This window comes from Podarcis bocagei (assembly GCF_964188305.1).
Source record: "Podarcis bocagei genome assembly, chromosome: 4".
Lineage (NCBI taxonomy): Eukaryota > Metazoa > Chordata > Lepidosauria > Squamata > Lacertidae > Podarcis > Podarcis bocagei.
In genome coordinates, this window is record NC_138128.1 from 82829001 (window position 1) to 82850609 (window position 21609).

Sequence of the window (21609 nt, forward strand, 5' to 3'; positions counted from 1 at the left end):
TTAAAAATAAATGAATAAAGTAATTCCGCTTTTGCTAATGGCAAATAATTCAGGCAAGCTGTCTTGCTATGAGAAGAGAAGAGCATTGGGGGACCAGCCTTCAGAGACTCTGGCTCGAAAAAGCAGCAAGCCATTGCCACCCCCTGCCAGTGTAGACCAGCTTCATGCGGAAGAATGTCTGAGGAGTACCTCTGAGTGCTTTACCAGAGGCCGGCACTTAGCTAATTAAAACTAGGAAGGCAGAAATGACACAAAGCAGGATGTTCTGCTCTAATTTACGGCTGTGCACAGGGATGATCTTGTGTGAAACTCAAAGCTGGGCACGAAAAGCATCCCCGAGGAACACCTACTTATAGCGCAGAAAGCTGTGATGGGACCAATATGCTGGAATTGAATCATTGTCACAGATGCCGCCACACTGACATGAATGTGCAAGTGAGTCCTTCATTTGTTTACTTCTGCGGGCCAGAGACTGGGAGGGAAGGAGAAGGTAGCTTCCCTATGCACAATGCAGCCATTGCCTCTGCACACGTATGCATCTATTCCAAAGTTGCAAGAAAACAATCAAAATCCTTTGCCTGGAGAGCTCCATTTACGCAACATAAATATTATTGTTTTGTTTGTTTTGCAGTCTTTCAAGGACACCTTTCTGGGTAATGCCCTTTCAAGACAGTTTGCATTATATAAAAATGGAAAAGTCATCACTGCAACGTAAGATAAAAAGGTAAAAGCAGCCACAACTAAACAAATACTTAGCTTAATATCTATAAGGCTGGCTCCCACACTCCCCCTCCCAGTCACTTGAAAATTTCTGAGGGTCTTGGCAGACCACATAATGATGCTCTTTGAAATATACAGTGCTAGCTGCTAAAGTGGCACACACACACACACACACACACACACACACACACACACACACACATATATATATGCAGAATTCAAATTTTAATACAATGACGTAGGTCAGATTCAGCATTCTTCCTGCTTTGTGTTTGGATATTTTATTTATAAACCAATAACTCCCACTCTGACTCTTTCCCTTTCTCTTGTGTGCATTCTCTCTTAGCATCTTATCCACTTTCTTGCTACTCCTTCCATTAACATGTATGGACTCTTCACGCCTTTCAAATGCTTTGTCACCCTCTCATGGCCTTCCCCCATTTTGTTACCAGCCACAGTTACTTCTGATCTGCCGCACTCACCTTCCAGGCAGAGCATCAGGTTCTAGTGATGACAGAGCAGCTAGTTCAGCCACCATTCTTCTCTCACAAACATAGTTATGCTGCTGTTGCACAGAGCTGTCGCCATGAACCATGTGAATGAACCTCATGGACCACCGGTGGTACATGGTCCACCTTTGATCGAAAATCATGAATTGTTGTTGGCACCCATCTGTTTTGAGAGACAATAGAGTGCACTTCTGGGGGTGAACTCAAACCGCTGTGCACAAAAATGACCTCCCCAGGGCACAAGCCTGGACAGAGGTCGATCCAAAGGAAAGCAGAGCAATATGCTTGGGACCAGCTTGGCTGCAGGAACTGCCAAATGGAGGTGTACAAAGCACCATCCAGCCAACATAGGGACTCTATTCCTGATTTTTGTAGGGTTTACTTCTTAGCCTTTCTTCTCCTGAAGATACCCTGCAAGGCAGTGGAAGTTTAGGACCAGGGTTTTCCTTCTCCTAGATGGGCTACCTTCCCAGGTTGATGAGCCCTATCTGCCCCTCACCTTCCTCTACAGCACATGCAGAAACTGCCTTCTTGATCATCAGACCCACTGTGATGGCCTGGGAATCCGATTCAGAGGCTGAACCGGAGGAATCCCAGCCTGCACAGGAGACCCCGCCTCCAGGGCCGGCTGAACTGGGGCAGGGCCTTGATTCTGAAGTGCCTGCACCTGTGCCAGATCCTCAGGAGCAGGCACCAGGTGGATCCACTCTGGCTCCGGAGGTGGTTGAGGACACAGTGCCTACAGGTGCGCCTCTCCCAGCCGTGTCAGGGGAAGGTGAGTCTCCCCCTGGGTCCAGTAACCCTCCAGCCTCTTCTGAGCTGCAGAGGCTCAGGGCAGAGAGGCGGAGGGAACTGGTTTCTCCCAGGAGGAGTGCTCGCCTTAAGGCCAGGAGAGGCGGGTCTCCTGGGGGCCAGGACTGCCCCTGGCCTCAGAGAAGATAAAGGCCAGTCAGCCCGGTCCTAGGTTGCGGGAGCAACATCGTTGAAGAGCTGTTTCAGTCAGCACCCAGTCCTGTTCCTCCAGAGTTCCTGTCCTTGCCAGGCTCCTCGCTTTGGACCCTGCTTCACCCGTGGAGGACTGTCCGCCAACCCTCGACTCAGGTCCTGGACCTCGCCCCACGGTAACCACCACCCCCCCAGGACCAGCACACCCACTATTGGTCCTGGGGGGGTGGTGCCTGTCCTCACATGCAGGAGAAGTTCCAAATTCTTGGAGGGTTTGAGGCCCCTCGGTTCCCCCACCTGGTTTAGCCAGCTAATCGAAGCCATTCCCAGGGTGTGGCCGTTGTTGCACACTGACAGCTTCTAGGAGCCACAGATGAGGGATAAGGTGAGATTAGGTGACAACTGAATGCAGGGTGGTAACCAAAGATGGACAAATGACCTCAGAAGGAACACAACGTGTCCCCCACCAGAGGTACTAACCCTTCCTAACACCCCATGCAGCAGAAAATGATGTGTCTTCAAAATCTACCAAAATTAGTGCTATCACTGGGTCCTCTTCTTAGAGTGGTCCTTCCAGCTCCTCCACATTGCAGCTGTTGCCACTGCCTATTCACTTTCCCCTCTCTCTATGCTCAGTCTGCCCAATGCCAGAGATTAAAAAAACAAACAAGGCCTGTAGAGGTTACTGCTCTTTCTTCTTGGTCCTCCCACTGCTTAGTCACTTGGGACTCAGCTATATTAGTCAAATTACAACACTATAAATGTGTTACAACACTATGAAATCAGATGGCACTGTAGAGCTGAAATCACAACTCAGTGAAATTTTTCATTGTGAGCTTTAAAACGGTTGTTTTCAGAAAGTTTTCAGAGTGTTTTGTTTTTTATAGCTGTGTAGATCTAGCCTTGGAAAAGGCAGGTGAAGGTAGTAGAAGGAAGAGAAACTGGTAGCTCCAGGGATTGGCAGTGAGCTCCAGATGGATGTGGGCCTTGGGGGGTGTCTAACAATGACATCTCTGAGTGTGCCTCTAATTTGAACTCACATAAGAAGGTATCAGCTATCAAGTTTAGAATACCATAGCTCCTGCCTGTTTCCAATAGATTTTCATGTACTCTCAGTCTGAAATCCAGAACCACTGTGGTGTAATGATCAAGGCTATTAGGCTAAGACATAGAAGACCCAGATTCAAATCATGCTGTTGCTTGAGTGTCTGACCCAGAACATGTTTGCTGTCTCATATCTCAATATCCTCTGGGCATGAGAACTGAGGTGGTATATATTTGTTAGAAAGTGTACTAATGATACTCAGGGCTGCAGGGCTTCCCCTGGAGAAGAATAGATCTTAGAAAGGAATGAACCAAAGGATCCATGAGACATCCTCGAGCTTATAGATGATGGAACTAGACTGGACCATTCCACCAGTAGCAGACTTGTTTAACCACTGTAGTTTTCAGACATATGCTGGTGTGACATTTCTCTCATCTTGGCAGTAGCAATGATAATGGATTCCTAAAAATTGATTATTAAGATTCAGTAGCCACTTCCACTGTCAGCCAGGATTGTTTCAAAGCGGCTGCAATTTGTCATTAAGACATAGAGCATTATGAAAGAAATTATACATGGAGCTTTACTGCAAAATGGGAATTGCAGACAAGGTGGCCAAACTCTCACAATTGTTAGAAATGGGAACAATAAATGCATTTGACATTCTCAGCTGGGTACTTATGAGTCAGAGGTGGGGTATCTTTGGTGGGGGGGGGGCAATTTCCTGGATTTCCACTTTCTGAATGTTTGGATGTTATTCTATGAGCCATATCGTATGACATCTGTTTGATGTGAAATTTTACAAAAGAAAGGAGGGAACCAGCTTTGGGGGATTAGGCACTTACCAACATGTTTGTTTGTTTGTTTGTTTGTTTGTTTGCTTGCTTGCTTGCTTGCTTGTTTGCTTCCCACCCTTCAACCTAAGGTCCCAGGATGGGTTTCACAATATAAAAACATTTTAAAACAACTTTAAGAAATGGAGAGCACAAAACAGTATCAGCTATAGTGTGCACAGTTATGATATTCTTATAAATATTAATCTTAAAGATATTAATTGTTATAATGGAATTTATGGAGCTGGCTGATCTCACCGGGAGATTCCGCGACCAGAAAGAAGAGGACTACCAAGAAGACTGGAAGAAATTTAAAGACTATTTGAACAAATATTCTAATATTAAAGAAATGTAACCACTTGAAAGAACCAATCAGACCTAGGATTAAATTAGACTTAAATATATAAATAAGAAAATGTACTATAAGAAAGGTAAAGAAATTGGAATACGACTGTAATATTGTTTTATGAAATAATGATATTGGAAACTGCTACATTCAAATTAAGAGGAAATTCAGATGGAGAGGATTAGAGGAAGTCAACTAAAATGTTTATGAAAATGGATTTTAATTAATTAATTGAGTTTCTTTTTTCTGTTTAGGTATTTTAAGTTTGTAATTCTTTTTTCTTCTTTTTTCATTTCTCTATTGTGTTGTTGCATATTTTCTCTTTTGTTATGTCTATTAAAATTAATAAATATTATTGTAAAAAAAATTAATTGTTATAGCACACCATGTAGCCTTTCCACACTGTTTTGGTTAACCTAGAATCTTCTTGCTTTAATATACCAGTCAGCAATGAAGAAAAATGAAAGTTCTCTCCTCATATTAATTCAAAGGATTGGAGGGATTTTGGCTTCCTTAGCACCCAAAAAGCTACGGTGAGATTTCACCTCACATTCACGTCCAAAAAGAGCACACTGTTTGCCTTGAATTTTAACAGGTCCTCCTATTATTATTTCGAGCACAAAGAACCAAAGGACTTTCAGTGCTGAGAGAAGTTAGCTGTCTGCTGATGGCAGATGGGCAGAAAGAGGAACTCAAACCACGTGGTGAGAAAACAAAACCCAACTGATTTATTTCAAGCACATGGTCCTCTAGTTCTAATAGTTACCCGAGGCCTCCCGAGGCTCTTTGCATCTGACAAGAAGCAGATTTAAAGGATGGCTGTGCAAACTCACTTGGGGCATTTGCCATCCATTTTGTCCAAAGGGAAGCATCATGCTGGGAATATTCTGCTTTCCCTTCCATCATTCCTCAGTAAATATCTGTAGGCTTAATAAAATCTTTAATCCCCCCTGAAAATATTCAGATGTTTTGTCCAAGCAGAACCACCAGATTCACCTCAGATTTTACTGTAGGTGAAAATCCATGATAAACTCCCTACTGCCATATGAATTTGCCTGGGCTTTACCAACAGTGGCTGAGGCCCTGCTGTCTGTCCCATCTGCCTGTGAGTTTAGACAGCCTGGTATAAAGGACAGGGCCTTTTCAGTGACAGCACCAAGACAATGGAAATCCCTGCTGGTGGAGCTCTATTTTGCCCCCTCCTTATCTGTTTTCAGGCGACTTATGAAGACCTTTTCCTTTCAGGCTGCTTTGAGAGTACAATCTAGGTTTTCAATCCATTGCTGCTGACTTTGAAGTCTTCATTGCTGTCTGCTTTAATCGTTTTAAACTGGGACTGTTACATATGTTCACATGTACTCTGCTTTTCTTACCTGTAGAAATGAGGTATGAATAATAAACCAAGCTGAATTCAGCAACATGTTGACTGATTTCTAAGATGGACTTACTGAAACGAGAATGGAAGTCACTGAAACCCTAACATTTTCCTATAGCAGAATGCTGGACTAGATAGGAAAGGGAGAGAGCTGTGGTCCTCCTAATGTCAGACTGCAACTCCCATGATTCCTGACCATTGCCCTGTTGGCTGGGGCTGGTGGGAGTTGGTGTTGGAGAAAAAAATAATTTCATAAAACTGTATTTTCCATTTTTCCATTTTCTTTTGAGTCTGTGGCCTATCTAAACTCAAAGGTCCTGTACCTGCATTTTACAGTACAGAACTAGCTGCTTTTAGGTACTGTACATAATGAATGGCCATTCCAGGATACTGAAAAGAATAAACTGTTAGAATCTATGGTGGCTGTGGTATGCCTGAAAATAAAATCAGCTAGGCATGGCAACTGTGATTAATCTTGAATTGTTTTGTAGACACATGAAAGAGGACATTGGAAGCCTTTTAATGAACAGGAAAATTAGTCAAATAAAGAAAGACAACAAAAAAATGTTATATGTAATCACATGATATTACGATGAGGGCCAATCTGAAGAACCAAATGATTTTTGATTGGTTCAGGATGATGACATCAGGTTTGCAACTATTAAGATTGTTGTGATCCTTTGATTGATTAATAGAAATGACATGTGCAATTTGGAATTGTATTAAAAACATTGCTGTGGATGTGGTTCTTTGCAGCCTCCTCCTTATTTCTGAGGCTGTCACTATGCATATTTGTATTTTGATAAAGACCTATCCTTTCACTTGGAACCTGCACTTTTTACCTGTTCTAGCAAGGCTCTTCTATTCTTCAGGAAATAATGAAAGAATTTGTCAAAATACCCCAAAATATATTTTAAATGTCTGTACTCTTATTCCTGATGAAGGTTTCATCTTCCTTGGACTTTCTTTTTTTTTTTTTAAGCATCAAGCATTACTTTTGAGTCATAAATAAACCTAACCCACCCTAAACCATGACATGAGCACCCAGTCACTGTGTGGAAGCAGAGATGAAGGCACTTGAATATTTTTCACTCCATAACAGGCAAGAAAGCAGGTTCTCATTACTGAAGAGCTGGAAGCATACACTCTGGTAATACTCACCAGGGGCTCTGTAGCTAAGTAAGCAAAAGAATTACAGTTGCTAATCAATAAGAAAATAAATCTGGAAGGCCTGAAGACATGATACTTGAATAAAATAAAAAAGTGTTTTATTTTGCCCTGGAGAGTAATAGTAAAACACTTTTCCTTTTGAAAAAGTTGATCTTATTCTCTCGAGTTGGCCACTGGACAGTAATTTTAATCCTCACCACAGGTAGGTAACAGAACACTAGCATTTTTCCTATATCCATTATATGCATGTAGGAGTAATATTTGATCTTTTTGAACAGCAATACCCATGAGAGATTGTTCAGTTCATTATTTCTTCCCAACTATGCACCAGGTTTTTGTCTGGCGTTTCTCATGCTAATGATGATTAATAACTGTGAAAGATATTCATCTTTAATTATTTATCAATACAATGCCAGCCCTTGTGGAAAACATGCTAATATATTATTTCTCTTCTTTCAAACCAAGAGAAGTTTCATCATGGGGTAGGTAAACGTTTGAGATCTGAAGATCAAGGAAGCTGTAGGGGAATCTGCTACTTGAACTGGACATCTTGTGGACCATGGCTGGGACTGAGCCTAGTGATCTCCCTGGAAATGTGAATCCTTAGACTTTCCATTGAGCACAGAGAGTAATAGGGATTTAAGTAATCAGCTTCTGTGTATGGCATCCAATAGGAAGGCTCTAGACCAGACTCATATAAGTACTAGGAATCTGGTCTTCAGCCATTGCCTGATCAACATAGTATGCTCCATATACTACCCTCTGTTCCTCATTTCTCACACTAGTTCAAGGCTTCAACTCCAGCAAAGGATGGAAAGGAGGTTGGGTTGAAAAATCTGTATCCCACATCTTTATTTGAAGGCTACTCAAGGCTAAGGTAGCTATGAGTTATACCCTACAATTCTACGTTTGAAAGGCTATCCGGTCCAAATCTGGTTGAACAATAAAGAGTCATAAGAAGGTAGAGGGGGAACCTTGAAGTTGCCATCAACAAATTGACATGGGCAGCAGATTGAGCTATACACAGGTTGCAGTCTTCCCCGCTATGCTGAGCTGTATTGTGTTTCTATTTAGATTATAATTATTATTTCTAAATTCCCATCTATACATACAAAGATAAATTTTAGCTGGGCATGAGTTAAGTGGTAGCCTTACATAAGGCCCAGGTCTGGCCCTAACAGGAGTAACAGGAGTAACTGGGGGCTTAGCCTTGTGTTCATATTGCGCTCAAATTTATGGAAAGAACTGTGTTATCTTTGGTTCTGGCAAATATTCCATAAATTTATTATAATACATCAGATTGAGTCTTATTAGTTTGAAATATATGGGGAAATCACTGAAGAGCCGCCCACCATGAAACTGGTGAACGGACACTATTGAAAACAGCCGCCACATATCTCTTGATCATTTCCCACTACTTCCTCTTGCTTGGCAATTATTGGTTCACACACAAACTCTCTTTATTGACTGCTCAACTTTTGAGAAATCTAAAAGTAAATACCTCAGAGAGGAGTCTTAGACCCTTGCTATCTCTAACACATTCTTTTAGCTGGGCCTAATTATTTCCGGTCTTTCCTTTATCTATGCCTCTTGTGACTCCTGCTGTTACTTTTTTTCTTTTGTGTTACTCACTGATGGGATTCTTCTATTCAATGTGTGTTCTTATTGGGAGGGAGGGGGAGAGAAAAGAAAAGAACCTTTCTGAATATGTTTTCTGCATGGAAATGTTCTCCAGACATTTTTTTACGTGCTATTTAGTCTTTCCTGCATCCAAGAGCACTTTTAAACCCTCTTGTTTGTACCCAGCTTGCTACACATACTGCATTAAATCCATCTCTCTGGTTCCATTGATTTAAAAAGCAGTTTGGGGACTAAGAAAGCACAGGTGCAGTCTTGGAAAGTTGTATGAGAACATTCTGCTGATGGTCCTTCTATTGGGGGATAAAAAAATATCTGTTCTTTCCATAGCATTGCTTCTAATGAAGAGGGGAAAGCATGACATGACAAGAAAATGTGGGAAGGAAAAAGAAATCTCTATGCTTCCATCTTTGGCTAGAGGATGAGATCAGGTGCGGGGAGCATTTATTTAGTCTGTGGGCCACATTCCCTTAGCGAGTAGCTTCTAGGAACCACATGCCAGTGATGGGTGTGGCCAAAGACAAAAGTGGTTGAAGTGGTCACTGACCCTTAGCTTTGTACAACAGGCTACATTCTAGCCAGACAAAATTCAAAGGTATCTCCTCAACACACAATCTCCATCCTTTCAAACAAGCAAGAGGCCTTATCACAGTTCAAAGATACATTCAAGCCAGGCATAAGAGAGCATGGAGCAGGAAAAGTGAGGGGTGTTTCCTGGTGAGGCAAGTGGCCCATGGGTTCCATTGATAAATCTTGAGGCCCCCATTCATTCCCCAGGCCAGAGGTTTACTACCCCTGAGAGAGAGCTGTGGATGTATTAGGCTAAGATTTAGCCACTGAGAAAAATCAATTCTTGGCAGCAAACTAGGGACCTGTCAAATGTGCAACTTGCAGCATTTTCTGCAGGACTTTTTTGTTTAAGAAGAAGAAGAAGAAGAGTTTGGATTTGATATCCAGGTTTATCACTACCCAAAGGAGTCTCAAAGTGGCTAACATTCTCCTTGCCCTTCCTCCCCCACAACAAACACTCTGTGAGGTAAGTGAGGCTGAGAGACTTCAAAGAAGTGTGACTAGCCCAAGGTCACCCAGCAGCAGCATGTGGAGGAGCGGAGACGCAAACCTGGTTCACCAGATTACGAGTCTACCGCTCTTAACCACTACACCACAGTGGCTCTCATGTAGGCCCATTTAAGTGTAGGCCCTCCACTTTTCATTGGGACCACAGCACAAAAACCAACCTCCATACTCCAATAAAGAAAAGGGCTTTTTTGAGAATCAATTCTTAAATGGTTAATAATAAGATATATTTCAGCTCCTCAGTTCCATCACATATCATATAACTAATGTATCTCAACAGGCCTTTTCCTAAGTTACTCACTCTCCAGTTATCCCTCTTCTGCTGGTCAGTCTTGACCACACTGGTGTCTCCTTTAATTTTTCACTCCTCTCTGTCCAGTCTGGTCCAGAATTCCATCCCATCTCCTCAGGCATATTCAACACGATGGTAGCTTCGTATGCAATGCTGCTGAGCTTTAGCCTGACAGAATTGTAAACAGAAGTGGACACATTTAACTTAATTTGAAGCCACTTGGCTTCCCAAGTTTGATCCATGAGACTTTTAAGGACCACATGTTCTCTGGCCAAAAAGTACTCATTCAGCTTACTTGCTGATTTGTAATGAGGGTTGGCAAGGGGGGGGGAGCTTCTTCACCTTGCCTCTGAACTTTAATATAGCCCTAAACAATTTTGTATAATGCAGGATAATATCTATTGTGTTGTAATAACTATGGTACCTTCTTGGACAGAAATAACCATCTTTTGGAGCTTTTGAATACTCTAGGAATTCCAGAATTGTGTGCCACAGTGTATTAGTGCGCTGAAAGGGGCTATAAAATCTGCCTTGGAAAATTAAGTCACAGCACTAGATGCACCTACCACAATAGGGAGATCCATGAAGCGCTGATTCTCTCTCTCTCTCTCTCTCTCTCTCTCTCTTTCTCTTTCTCTCTCAGCAAATCTAAAGCAACTGAAATCATCCTGAGAGGGGAATACATTGGGATTCCTTGATTTAGACCACACTACAACTGAAAAGTGAGGGGGATTCCCACAAGTATCACTGTTTCCCACCCCTACATTATCTCACCCCTAAGCCATGACTAATTGAAAAAAGGAAAGAATAGGAGACAGGAATATAGGACATGCTTCAATAGGTTCTGATATTCAGTAGCCCTTCCGTCTTTTTTTCTTTTTGTATTATGTCATAATATCTTATTTTGTACACAGACATTTAAGCAACACAACAAGTCATAACATTAAGATGAGAACAAACCATTCAAAAATTTACACATGTCCTCATTTCCAGGAGAGCAGCCACAACTGTTATGGCCTCATTGCATTTCAAATGATGCAAAGGAGATTGAATGTAATTATGACCCATCTGAGAATAAGAGTTACAGTCATTTATTTTGCCAGAGATGCCACACCATTTTCAATTCCACAGCAATTACTTTATTTTGCACAGATCTGTTTTCTGTGTTGTCATTAGCTGATGTGGAAATAAACCTATTTTAGAACACTTTTTCAGCCCACTACTATGCACTTATGTTCAGAAATGGACTTTTTATTTTTAAAGTTCCACAAATCCCACTCACCACTGGGTGAAAATTGTTCATGCCTTTTGAGTGCCCTCTGGAAAATAATATTTAAAGGTCATGAACATATTCAGCAAAGCTTCCAGTTCATCTCAACAGTTAAAAAGTAAACAAATAAAAAAGAAGTTTCTAATATTCATTTCAGCTCTAAAATCAACTATGGTTATCACACCAGTATTTGGGGCTGCTTCTTTAAAAAGAGGTAACTTTTGAGCTGATGAGATATTTCTAGCCACTTAACCTGTTAGGTACAACTTTTCCTCCCATTTCCACCCACCCCATCCTCTTCAGCATTGCGCAGGAACGATTTGACATATGCAACAGCATGCTCTTCACTGCAAGCTGTGTTCTCATCCTGCAGATCTCATTAAATGTCATTACCCGAACACTGGTAGCCATGTGTGGAAGATGTGTTTTATATTTCTCCCTTCCCCAAGCATCCAGATAAGTTCCCTATCCCTCCTACATCAATATGATTCAAGCGACAATTAAGAAAGCGCCACTCATTTGCCTGGTACTGGGGAATGCTCCCTGTGCCTGATGGACAGCAACACATCATTGTGTGAGAGAGACAAAGAAATCAATATTGTGTGAACTCCACAATCGACTTCAGCAGGGCATAGCTGACATCCCTTGGTGTGTCTGAGGTTGGGGTTCAGGACTAGGGGACGTGAAGTAGCAGTGGCTGTACTCTCTCTAATTTTGTGTTATGCCATGCCCCCGCAGCAGCCGTATTGTGTTATGCCACACCCCATGGCCGCCATTTTGTGACTGGTGTCCCCAGCTCTTTCTTAAAATTCAAAATGTGTCTGCTGGTCCAAAAATGCTGGTGGCCTCTATTGTAAGTTACTAATAATAATAATAATAATAATAATAATAATAATAATAATAATAATAAATTTTATTTATATCCCGCCCTCCCCAGCCGAAGCCGGGCTCAGGGCGGCTAACAACAATAAAACAGTATAAAAGTATAGCATAAACAACATTCTAAAATCATTCATTATAAAATTAATTAATTCAGGCCACTGGCAACCATTGGGCCAGAGCTCCGCGAAGATTGCCGAGGGAGGGAGTCAGGCTGTGCCCTGGCCAAAGGCCTGGTGGAACAGCTCTGTCTTGCAGGCCCTGCGGAAAGATGTCAAGTCCCGCAGGGCCCTGGTCTCTTGTGACAGAGTGTTCCACCAGATCGGAGCCACAGCCGAAAAAGCCCTGGCTCTAGTTGAGGCCAGCCTAACTTCTCTGTGGCCTGGGACCTTCAAGATGTTTTTATTTGAAGACTGTAAGTTTCTCTGTGGGGCATACCAGGAGAGGCGGTCCCGTAGGTATGAGGGTCCTAGGCCGTATAGGGCTTTAAAGGTTAAAACCAGCACCTTAAACCTGATCCTGTACTCCACCGGGAGCCAGTGCAGCTGGTGTAGCACCGGGTGAATGTGATCTCGCAGCGAAGACCTCGTAAGGAGTCTCGCTGCAGCATTCTGCACCCGCTGGAGTTTCTGGGTCAGTCTCAAGGCCAGCCCCACGTAGAGCGAGTTACAATAATCCAGTCTGGAGGTGACCGTCGCGTGGATCACAGTGGCTAGGTCCGGGCGAGAGAGGTCAGGAGCCAACTGCTTAGCTTGGTGGAGATGGAAAAATGCCGCCTTTGTTATAGCTGCAATCTGCGCCTCCATGGAAAGGGAGGTGTCGAAGATTACACCCAAACTCTTAACGGACGGTGCTGGCACTAATTGCGCCCCAGCAAGAGATGGGAGTTGCCCCCCCAATCCCATATCGCCCCGTCCCAGCCACAGGACCTCTGTCTTCGAAGGATTTAGCTTCAACCGGCTCCCACGTAACCATCCAGCCACAGCTTCCAAACATCTGGTCAGTGTGTCTGGGGCCGAGTCAGGATGGCCATCCATCAACAGATAGAGTTGGGTGTCATCGGCATGCTGATGGCAACCCAGCCCAAAACTCCGAACAAGCTGGGCGAGGGGGCGCATAAAGATGTTGAAAAGCATCGGGGAGAGTATCGCACCCTGAGGTACTCCACACACCAAGGAGTGGCGCGATGACAATTCCCCCCCAAGCGCTCTGTCCCCGACCAGAGAGAAACGAGCGCAGCCATTGAAGGACTGTGCCCTGGATCCCCACATCGGCAAGGCGGTGGTCCAGAAGTTCGTGATCGACCATGTCGAAAGCTGCTGACAGATCTAGAAGAATCAGCAGCCCCGACCCGCCTCGATCCAGCTGTCTACAAAGATCATCCGTTAGGGCGACCAGAGCCGTCTCAGTCCCATGACCAGCGTGGAAGCCGGACTGGAATGGATCCAGAGCCGATGTTTCATCCAGAAACCCACCAAGCTGTTCAGCAACCGCTCTCTCAATCACCTTACCCAGGAACGGAAGATTCGAAACCAGGCGGTAATTGGATAGATCTAAAGGATCTAATGATGTTTTCTTTAAGAGCGGGCGCACCACTGCCTCCTTCAGTTCCCCTGGGAATGTCCCCGTGCCAAGGGACAAATTGATGATATCCCCCAGGAGGGCCCGCACCTCGTCTGGACACGCTCTAATCAGCCAAGACGGGCACGGGTCGAGAGGACAGGTGGTGGGCTTTCCAGCTCGGAGGAGTCTGTCCACATCGGCTGGGGATATCCGGTCGAAGTGGTCCAATACTGGACCCGAGGACAGTCGAGGGGCCTCCAGTTCCTTTATTGTATCCAAATTGGCAGGGAGGTCATGGCGGAGCAACAAGACCTTCTCCGCAAAAAAGCTCACAAATGCCTCACAGCTAAGTGTCAAATTGTTATTTAAATTTGTCTGTCCCTCAAGGGACGTTAAAGACCTGATTATACTAAATAATTGCGCTGGGCGAGAGCTAGCGGATGCAATGGAGGCCGAGAAGTATGACTTCTTAGCAGCCTTCACCGCCATCTCGTAGGTTTTCATAAAAGCCCTATAAGATGTTCTTGAGGCTCCGTCACGGGCACCCCGCCATACTCGCTCTAGCCGTCTGAGGTCCCGCTTCATTTTCCGGAGCTCCTCGGTAAACCAGGGAGCCCGGTTTCTGCGGGGTCGCAGAGGGCGCTTAGGTGCGATCTCATCGATGGCTGCCAGGAGCTGGGTATTCCAGCCCTCAACAAGCTCAGTCAATGAGTCGCCAGGGGGAGTAAGGTGCCGCAAGGCTTGGCGGAATCTATCAGGGTCCATCAGCCTTTGCGGGCGAGCCCAAATTGGCTTGCCACCTAAGCAGGGTGGGGGTGGAAAGTCAATCCTGGCTTTCAGAGCGTAGTGATCAGACCATGGCACCTTCATTGAAGGAGACAGGATCACATCTATACCTACGCCAAAGATCAAATCCAGCGTGTGGCCTGCTTGATGTGTGGGGCCCGAAACAAACTGGGAGAGCCCTAGTGTCGCCATGGAAGACACCAGGTCCAGAGCCTGTGAGGATGGAGTGGCATCAGCATGGATGTTAAAGTCCCCCAATACCAATAGGTTAGGGAACTCCAAGGCCCAGCTGGCCACCACCTCCAATAGGCCTGACAGGGTGGCTGCTGGTGCGCTAGGTGGCCAGTACACCAGCCAGACAGCCAAGCTCTCTTCGGAGCCCCACACTAGGCCAACACATTCAATGCCGGGGATCAATGGCGATGGTAGAGCCCTGAAAGGACAATCTTCCCGGATTAATAATGCCACCCCTCCCCCCCGGCCCACAGTCCGCGACTGGTGGAGGACGGAGAAACCCAGGGGCGCCATCTCTCGTAAGGTAACTGTTGCCCCTTCGCGCACCCAGGTCTCCGTCACACAAGCCAGGTCGACCCCCTGTGAGATAAAGAAGTCTCGCAGGGTGGCGGTTTTATTGCCTATAGACCTGGCATTGCACAGCACCAGTGACGGAGGTGAGTAATCCTTGCTCACCCTACCCTCGTCCCTTGGGATGGGGCGCAGATTGGAAGGGGTACGAGCATATCCATATCTCGATCCCCTTCGCCTATAACATCTGCCCCCACCGCCATACCTCCCTCGCCCCTCTACGGTAGCAATCCCAGGCCTCATGGTAGCCTCCATTGATGGCAATTAATGTTATTCTTTTGCAGCCTAAAACAATAAAACCTTAAAACAATAAAACAAAAACAACCCAGAAAGCAATAAAACAATACAAATAAAAACTGCAAAAATTACAAACTCATCAAAATCCAACAAATTCCCAAGCCCACCCAAACATCCATCCCACCCCCATATATAAAAATCTAAAGGGAAAGGGTTTTTTTTTTAAAAAAAAACATGTTAAAAAGAACTCTGCACCCCTACGGGCCCTCCTGGGCAGCAGCAGCAGCAGCGGCAACAACCATCCTTGTGAGGCCCCACCCTGGGCCAGATAGTAGGTGGCAGGAGCAGTCCTTGTGAGGCCTGTCAGGCCCTCCCTGGGCCAGGTGGTAAGTGGCAAGAAGGATCAGGGCCCTCAGGCACTCACACAAGGGAGTCCCCCTGGGCAGCAGGCAGCAAGCAGCAAGCAGTCCTTGTGAGGCTTCAGGCCCCGCCCCAAGCCAGATGGTAAGTGGCAAGAGCAGGGCCCTTGGGCACTCACCACAGGAGAGTCTTCCTGGGCAGCAGGCAGCAAGCAGTCCTTGTGAGGCTTCAGGCCCCGCCCCAGGCCAGGTGGTAAGTGGCAGGAAGGAGCAGGGCCCTCAGGCACTCACTCAGAGGAGTCTTCCTGGGCAGCGGGCAGCAAGCAGCATGCAGTCCTTATGAGGCCTCAGGCCCCGCCCCAGGCCAGATGGTAAGTGGCAAGAGCAGGGCCCTCAAGCACTCACTCAGGGGAGTCCTCCTGGGCGGCAGGCAGCAAGCAGCACGCAGTCCTTATGAGGCTTCAGGCCCCGCCCCAGGCCAGATGGTAAGTGGCAAGAGCAGGGCCCTCAAGCACTCACTCAGGGGAGTCCTCCTGGGCAGCCTGGGGCGGGGCCTGAAGCCTCATAAGGACACGTGAAACCCTGAACATGAAAGACGTACTCAAGAAGACAGGATGTGAAATCAACCACAGAGTAAGCGCTACAAAGCCTCACACATCTGGGCATTACTATAAAGATTCCCTTAGCAAGAGATGTAGCTTCCAAACTGGTTTGAGCTTCAGCCTCATAGAACATAAGTATTGCCTCTTCAAGAGGCCAAACTCCTAAAGGACGATTAAATGGAGATGGGGGGCTTCGACCAATTCCCCCAACCACTGCTTTGCAGTTAATTGAGCATTTAAAGGAAGCAATTTCTCACCTTCAAACAAAAGATGCTCTTTTCAGCTGCAGATCTCGCATAAGTAATATTCTCAAATGCAATACATTCATTTTAGTAGTTTTCCATTTCACAGAGGCTCCCATTGAGGCAATTCAATCTTTTGCGAATGTAGAGAAACTCGGGGGGGGGGGCTAGCTTTGCAGCATCCCTGTGGGGCTCCCAGTCTAATGTGAATGTTTTTGCAGAGAGCCACAATCCAGTATCACAACATCCCTATCAACTCCCCGTCATTTTACCTACATGCCATGCGTATACACAAAAAAGGCTTCACGTGCTTAATTCTAGCGTGTGCGTCTGCTGTGAAATACATAAGAGCAAGTCCAGACTAAACAAGGATTGCAACAGTGAATGTCATTGAAATCATGAGAAAGCTCTGTCCATTATCTGCCTTCCCTCACAAGAAAGCCACCACAGGGTAGTTGCACTTAAAGATTGATGTTAATTCGTTGTCATCCCCGCATGGTGCAAACTCAAAGGCATAAAGCCAGATATTTTTGAGAAAGCTCCGTCCTTTTATCTAGCTTTGCACAATTGTTTGTAACAGCAGCTGCTTGAGTAATTGCAAAATTGCTGTTCTCCTAATTATACCTTCAATGATCTTCCTTAGGCTGTGGTCCAGTGGACCCTGGGAGAGCATCCCAGGACTCACAGCAGTGCAAATCTCTCTCCCTGTAGGCAGAGAAGCAGGTTTGTAGGTGAAGGAGGAGGCCTTCTCATTACAGAGGCGAAATGGTGAAACCCTCTTGGGATTTAGGTTCCATGATGGTTCCTGGGCTGCCCTGTCACCTATTTTGAGTTATTATTCAACTGCCTGGCTAATCATCTCCAATATATGGAATGAGGGAGAGGGGCACATCTTGTCCTTCAGCTCAGTTAGCCAAATTTATTGGGCCTAAGTTGGTCTGGCGGTCAAAAGTCAAGGCTGAGCAGCTTTCAATGCCACCATGCTAAAGTTCTCTATTCATTTCATGTGCATAGCTGGGTGAGAAAAGAGAGCAAAGGCCAGTGGGTGGGGCTTCCCTCCATCCTTGTCCATCCCCACCTCACTTTGTGCAACCATTGGGAACCTGACAGGTCCTAGAAGCCATGCCAATGTAGAAATTCTAAAGAAGGATAAATTTCAGTGTATGACAAATGCCTTCTTAATTCACTCATCTGTAAATAAACTATAGTTCAGATGTGAGGAGAAGTCCATTGGTCACCATGGCCAGCTGAAGACGTTTTGCTACCTGAGGCAAGGACCACGGGTACAAAACTGTATGGGAAACAACCCTACTAGAAAAGCTAACCAACAAATTGAAATTAGAAAGAAACTGAAGGCACTTTCTATCACCTTTGGTGGACATGCCTGAAGATTAAGGCTTTCTGGGAAATGATATACAATGAAATGAAAAAGATACTTAAATGTACTTTCCCTAAAAAACCAGAGGCCTTTCTCTTGGGCATTGTCGGCCAATTGGTGCCAAAGAAGGACAGAACTTTCTTTATGTATGCCACAACAGCAGCAAGAATACTCATCGCAAAGTATTGGAAGACACAAGATCTACCCACCCTGGAAGAATGGCAGATGAAAGTGATGGACTATATGACATTAGCCGAGATGACTGGCAGAATTCGCGACCAGGGAAAGGAGACGGCGGAAGAAGATTGGAAGAAATTTAAAATTTACCTTAAGGACTACTATAAACTTGTTGAATGTTAGAATGTCAAGGTTTTGAGTAAGAAAGGGTTACAGCGATACAAGATTAGATTGAAGGAAAGATTGAGAGGACAGAGGATTGACAGATGTATTTAGAGTTGCTAAAAACTTTTGGACATTGGGATGCAGAAAGGGGAGGTATGGGGAAGTCTGAGAAACACGGTTTATGAAAAAAGGTTATGAAATTATACGTGTTTGTATGTCTTTTTATATGTTTGTATTGTCTTAAAAAATTGTAAAACCAATAAAAAATTTTATAAAAAAAACAAAAACAAATTGAAATTAGCATGGGGACAAACAAAAGAGATGCCTTCGCCCCGATGTGGCTCCTGCTGATTACATATACAGCCCAACAAAGATCTAACCCCACCAACAACATTCAAATTGATACCGCTAATTTGACCCAACAACTCTCTCCCCCTCTCACACAAAACTCACTGCAATCAACTGAATGCAACAAACCACACTCTGGGCTCTCCAACCTCTCACACTGCCAACATACATACATACATACATAGCCTATCCATGTGACACTGGCACAGAACTCTGCACATACACTATGCAAAATATTAATTATTATTATTATTATTACTACTACTATTATTACTATTATTTATACCCTGCCCATCTGGCTGGGTTTCCCCAGCCACTCTGGGTGGTTCCCAACAGACTATTAAAAACACGATAAAACATCAAACATTAAAAACTTCCCTAAACAGGGCTGTAATGAAATATCATTATCCCACACATCTCTCTTCCCCACAACCTCACAGTGCTTATGATAGCAGTATCTCACACTGAATGTAACTGACCTGTAGAAAGGACTCTATGAATTGAAAACCGAGACATTAAATGTACCTTTATTATCCATGAAAATATTTCAATCGCAACATATATATTTTTTAAAAAGATGGCAATCTCCACATTCCAAGTATTGGGGATGCCAAGACTGGCAGCTGAATGTTACTTCATGTTGATGATGGAACAGTGTCATCCATCCACACCTGAAGGCAGAAGGCTGGCATAAAGGATACAGGGCAGATCATGTGGCATGCACATCTCTACCCCACACTGCCACTTCCTATGCCCTACCCTACCCCAAACATTTGGCATAAAGGCAGCTGCCTCACTCTGCCTAATATAGCGCCAGACCTGCCCAACAATTTCCCAAAATTTTCAGAGCATCTAATTGTATTCATCAGAATGAAATTAAACCTTTGGGGTTTTTTTCCTTTTTAGGGAGGTGAAGGTTTCACACCTTTCTGAGTACACCTCAGTTGCTAGTACAGAGTATTACAGTTCAATGAGTTGCTAATTAACACCCAATTATAGAACAATCTGCCATCTCAATCAAGGACCTGAATCAGAACAGAAAGGATTACGAAACTGGATATTATTAACTTAGCATCTGGTTATATGTGTTCTGCATCAGAGCCCTAGAACAGGGGTTTTTACACTGGGTTTCAGAGAACCTTGGGATTCCTTGGAAGCTGAGCAGGAGTTCCTTCATGAGAACAATCAGTAACGGCAGACAGTGCTGGATTTATGTATAGGCTAAGTAGGCTGAAGCTTAGGGCCTCTAAATTTAGGGGGCCTCGCCAGTCTGCCCTCTCCCTAGTGCCACAGTCTCCCCTCTCCCAAAATTGCAAACCCAAGACTGCATGTGAGGGCAGGACAACTTGGGCCTCTAAATCTAGGGGGCCTCACCAGCCTGCCCTCTCCCCAGTGCCGCAGTCTCCCCTCTCCCAAAATTGTAAACCCAAGACTTCATGCAAGGGCAGGGCAACTCAGGCCCAGCAACTATAAGACTCAGGGCTGGCCAATGGGGCCCAATTTGAAGCAGTGGGGCGCAAATTGAATTTTTTCTTTTTGTAGGGCCCCAGTGCACAGCCAAAGTCTGCAAAATCTTATAGCTATAAATAAAATCAATCTAAATTGCCCTGATATGAGGGGCCCCTTAGGAGCAGCACGCGGGGCCCAATTTGGCCCAATTGCTCCAATTGCCTTAAGGTCAGCCCTGATGAGACTGTGCAGGGGTTGAACTGACAAGCCCTGCACCTTCTAGGTCACTGGTGTCACTATTCAGAGTACAGACTCAAAGACTTGTTATGGAAATAAAGGGGGGCACTTATTGAAAATCAGTTTTGTCACCTCTCCTCCCCCCCTCCGCAAACATTGAGATAATGAGCCCAGTCACCTTTTATTCACAGTCGTATAAGCACTACACTACAGCATGGCCATAAACCTGTATGTTCAACCGCTGAAATATACACCCAATATGTAGCAATGGAGATTTATGTTATTGCTTTATGAATGAGCACTATGTTTTATGAATGGACTGTGTATTTTGTGAATTACCTAAGAACCACCAATAGAGAGCTCTAGAATCTGACAGCTAACCAATTGGGTACTACCAAACAGTGACCCCTATTGCTGAAAGCAGATAAGCAGCAGGAAATGCTTCAGCTCAGCCTTTGCACTGTTGACTGAACACCCCCTGCTGTGCAGATAATGGAGAAAGCTCATAAATTGTATACCTTCTGGCATGCTGGCCAACTCTATTACGCTGGTGTAAACCCTGGTGCACCCGAAGCCCAGAATAGCAGCAAATAAAATCCACTCATCCATCAGCAAATGATGACTTGTCAACCAGTTCTTCCAAAGTCTTCCTAAATTATAAAGCTCCAAAATACAGGCCAAAAGTGAGCAGCTCTGAGAAGAACGAGGCATACAATGGGCACCACCAGTGAAAAGGCCCTGCTCCGTGTAGCTCCTGCCCTGTCATTTGATAGGGTGCCCACTTGCCCTCCTTCTTGACATGGAATGCTCTCTGTTGGAGTCTCCAGGGCCTGTACAAAGACCATAAGACGGGAGAGCAGGGACCTTGAAGTTCCCAACAGCTGTTAAGCAAGCAAGCACACAGGTCACCTTTGTCACAGTCAAGATGCCTATGTCCTGGCCATGCCTGCACCCAATCTTGTTTTTGTACAATCTTGTTTGTTCTCAACAGCCAAAATTATATTATCAACATATACTAGCAGAAAAGTTGTTTTCCTTCATTTGCAAGGAATCGTACAAAACAAAGTGGCACTAATAAAGAAAGGTTCCAGGGTGGCAACAAAAAGCAAAGAAAAAATGCTTTTGCAGTTCATCCAAACTATCCAGCAATATCAAGTTATATGAAAACTGGTGCTATTAACAGTAATCCTTCTAGTTGGTTAATTGGTTTGGCAACTTCCATGCACATGACGTGTGATGCTAATTATTTCCCCAAAGAGTTAAATGATAACTAATCAGAGGCAGCTACAGTTGCAAATGGCAACAAAATATCTGTGAAAGGAAGAGGAGCAGGTTTGCTCAAGTGTGTTGCAGGTAGAAATACTGTTTGTAATGAAGTGAGAGCA

At 44.7% G+C, this 21609-nt stretch overlaps 1 long non-coding RNA gene across 2 annotated transcripts; it reads left to right on the top strand.

The window, feature by feature from the left end:
- The first annotated feature begins 635 nt into the window (after nt 1-635).
- Nucleotides 636-6800, top strand: LOC308585512. Of its 2 annotated transcripts, XR_014007455.1 has the most exons (5): nt 636-724; nt 3062-3222; nt 4991-5099; nt 5613-5816; nt 6773-6800. It is a non-coding gene; the product is annotated as an uncharacterized lncRNA (long non-coding RNA). The 2 variants fall into 2 exon arrangements; XR_014007456.1 differs by lacking the exon at nt 3062-3222.
- Nucleotides 6801-21609: the final 14809 nt, after the last annotated feature.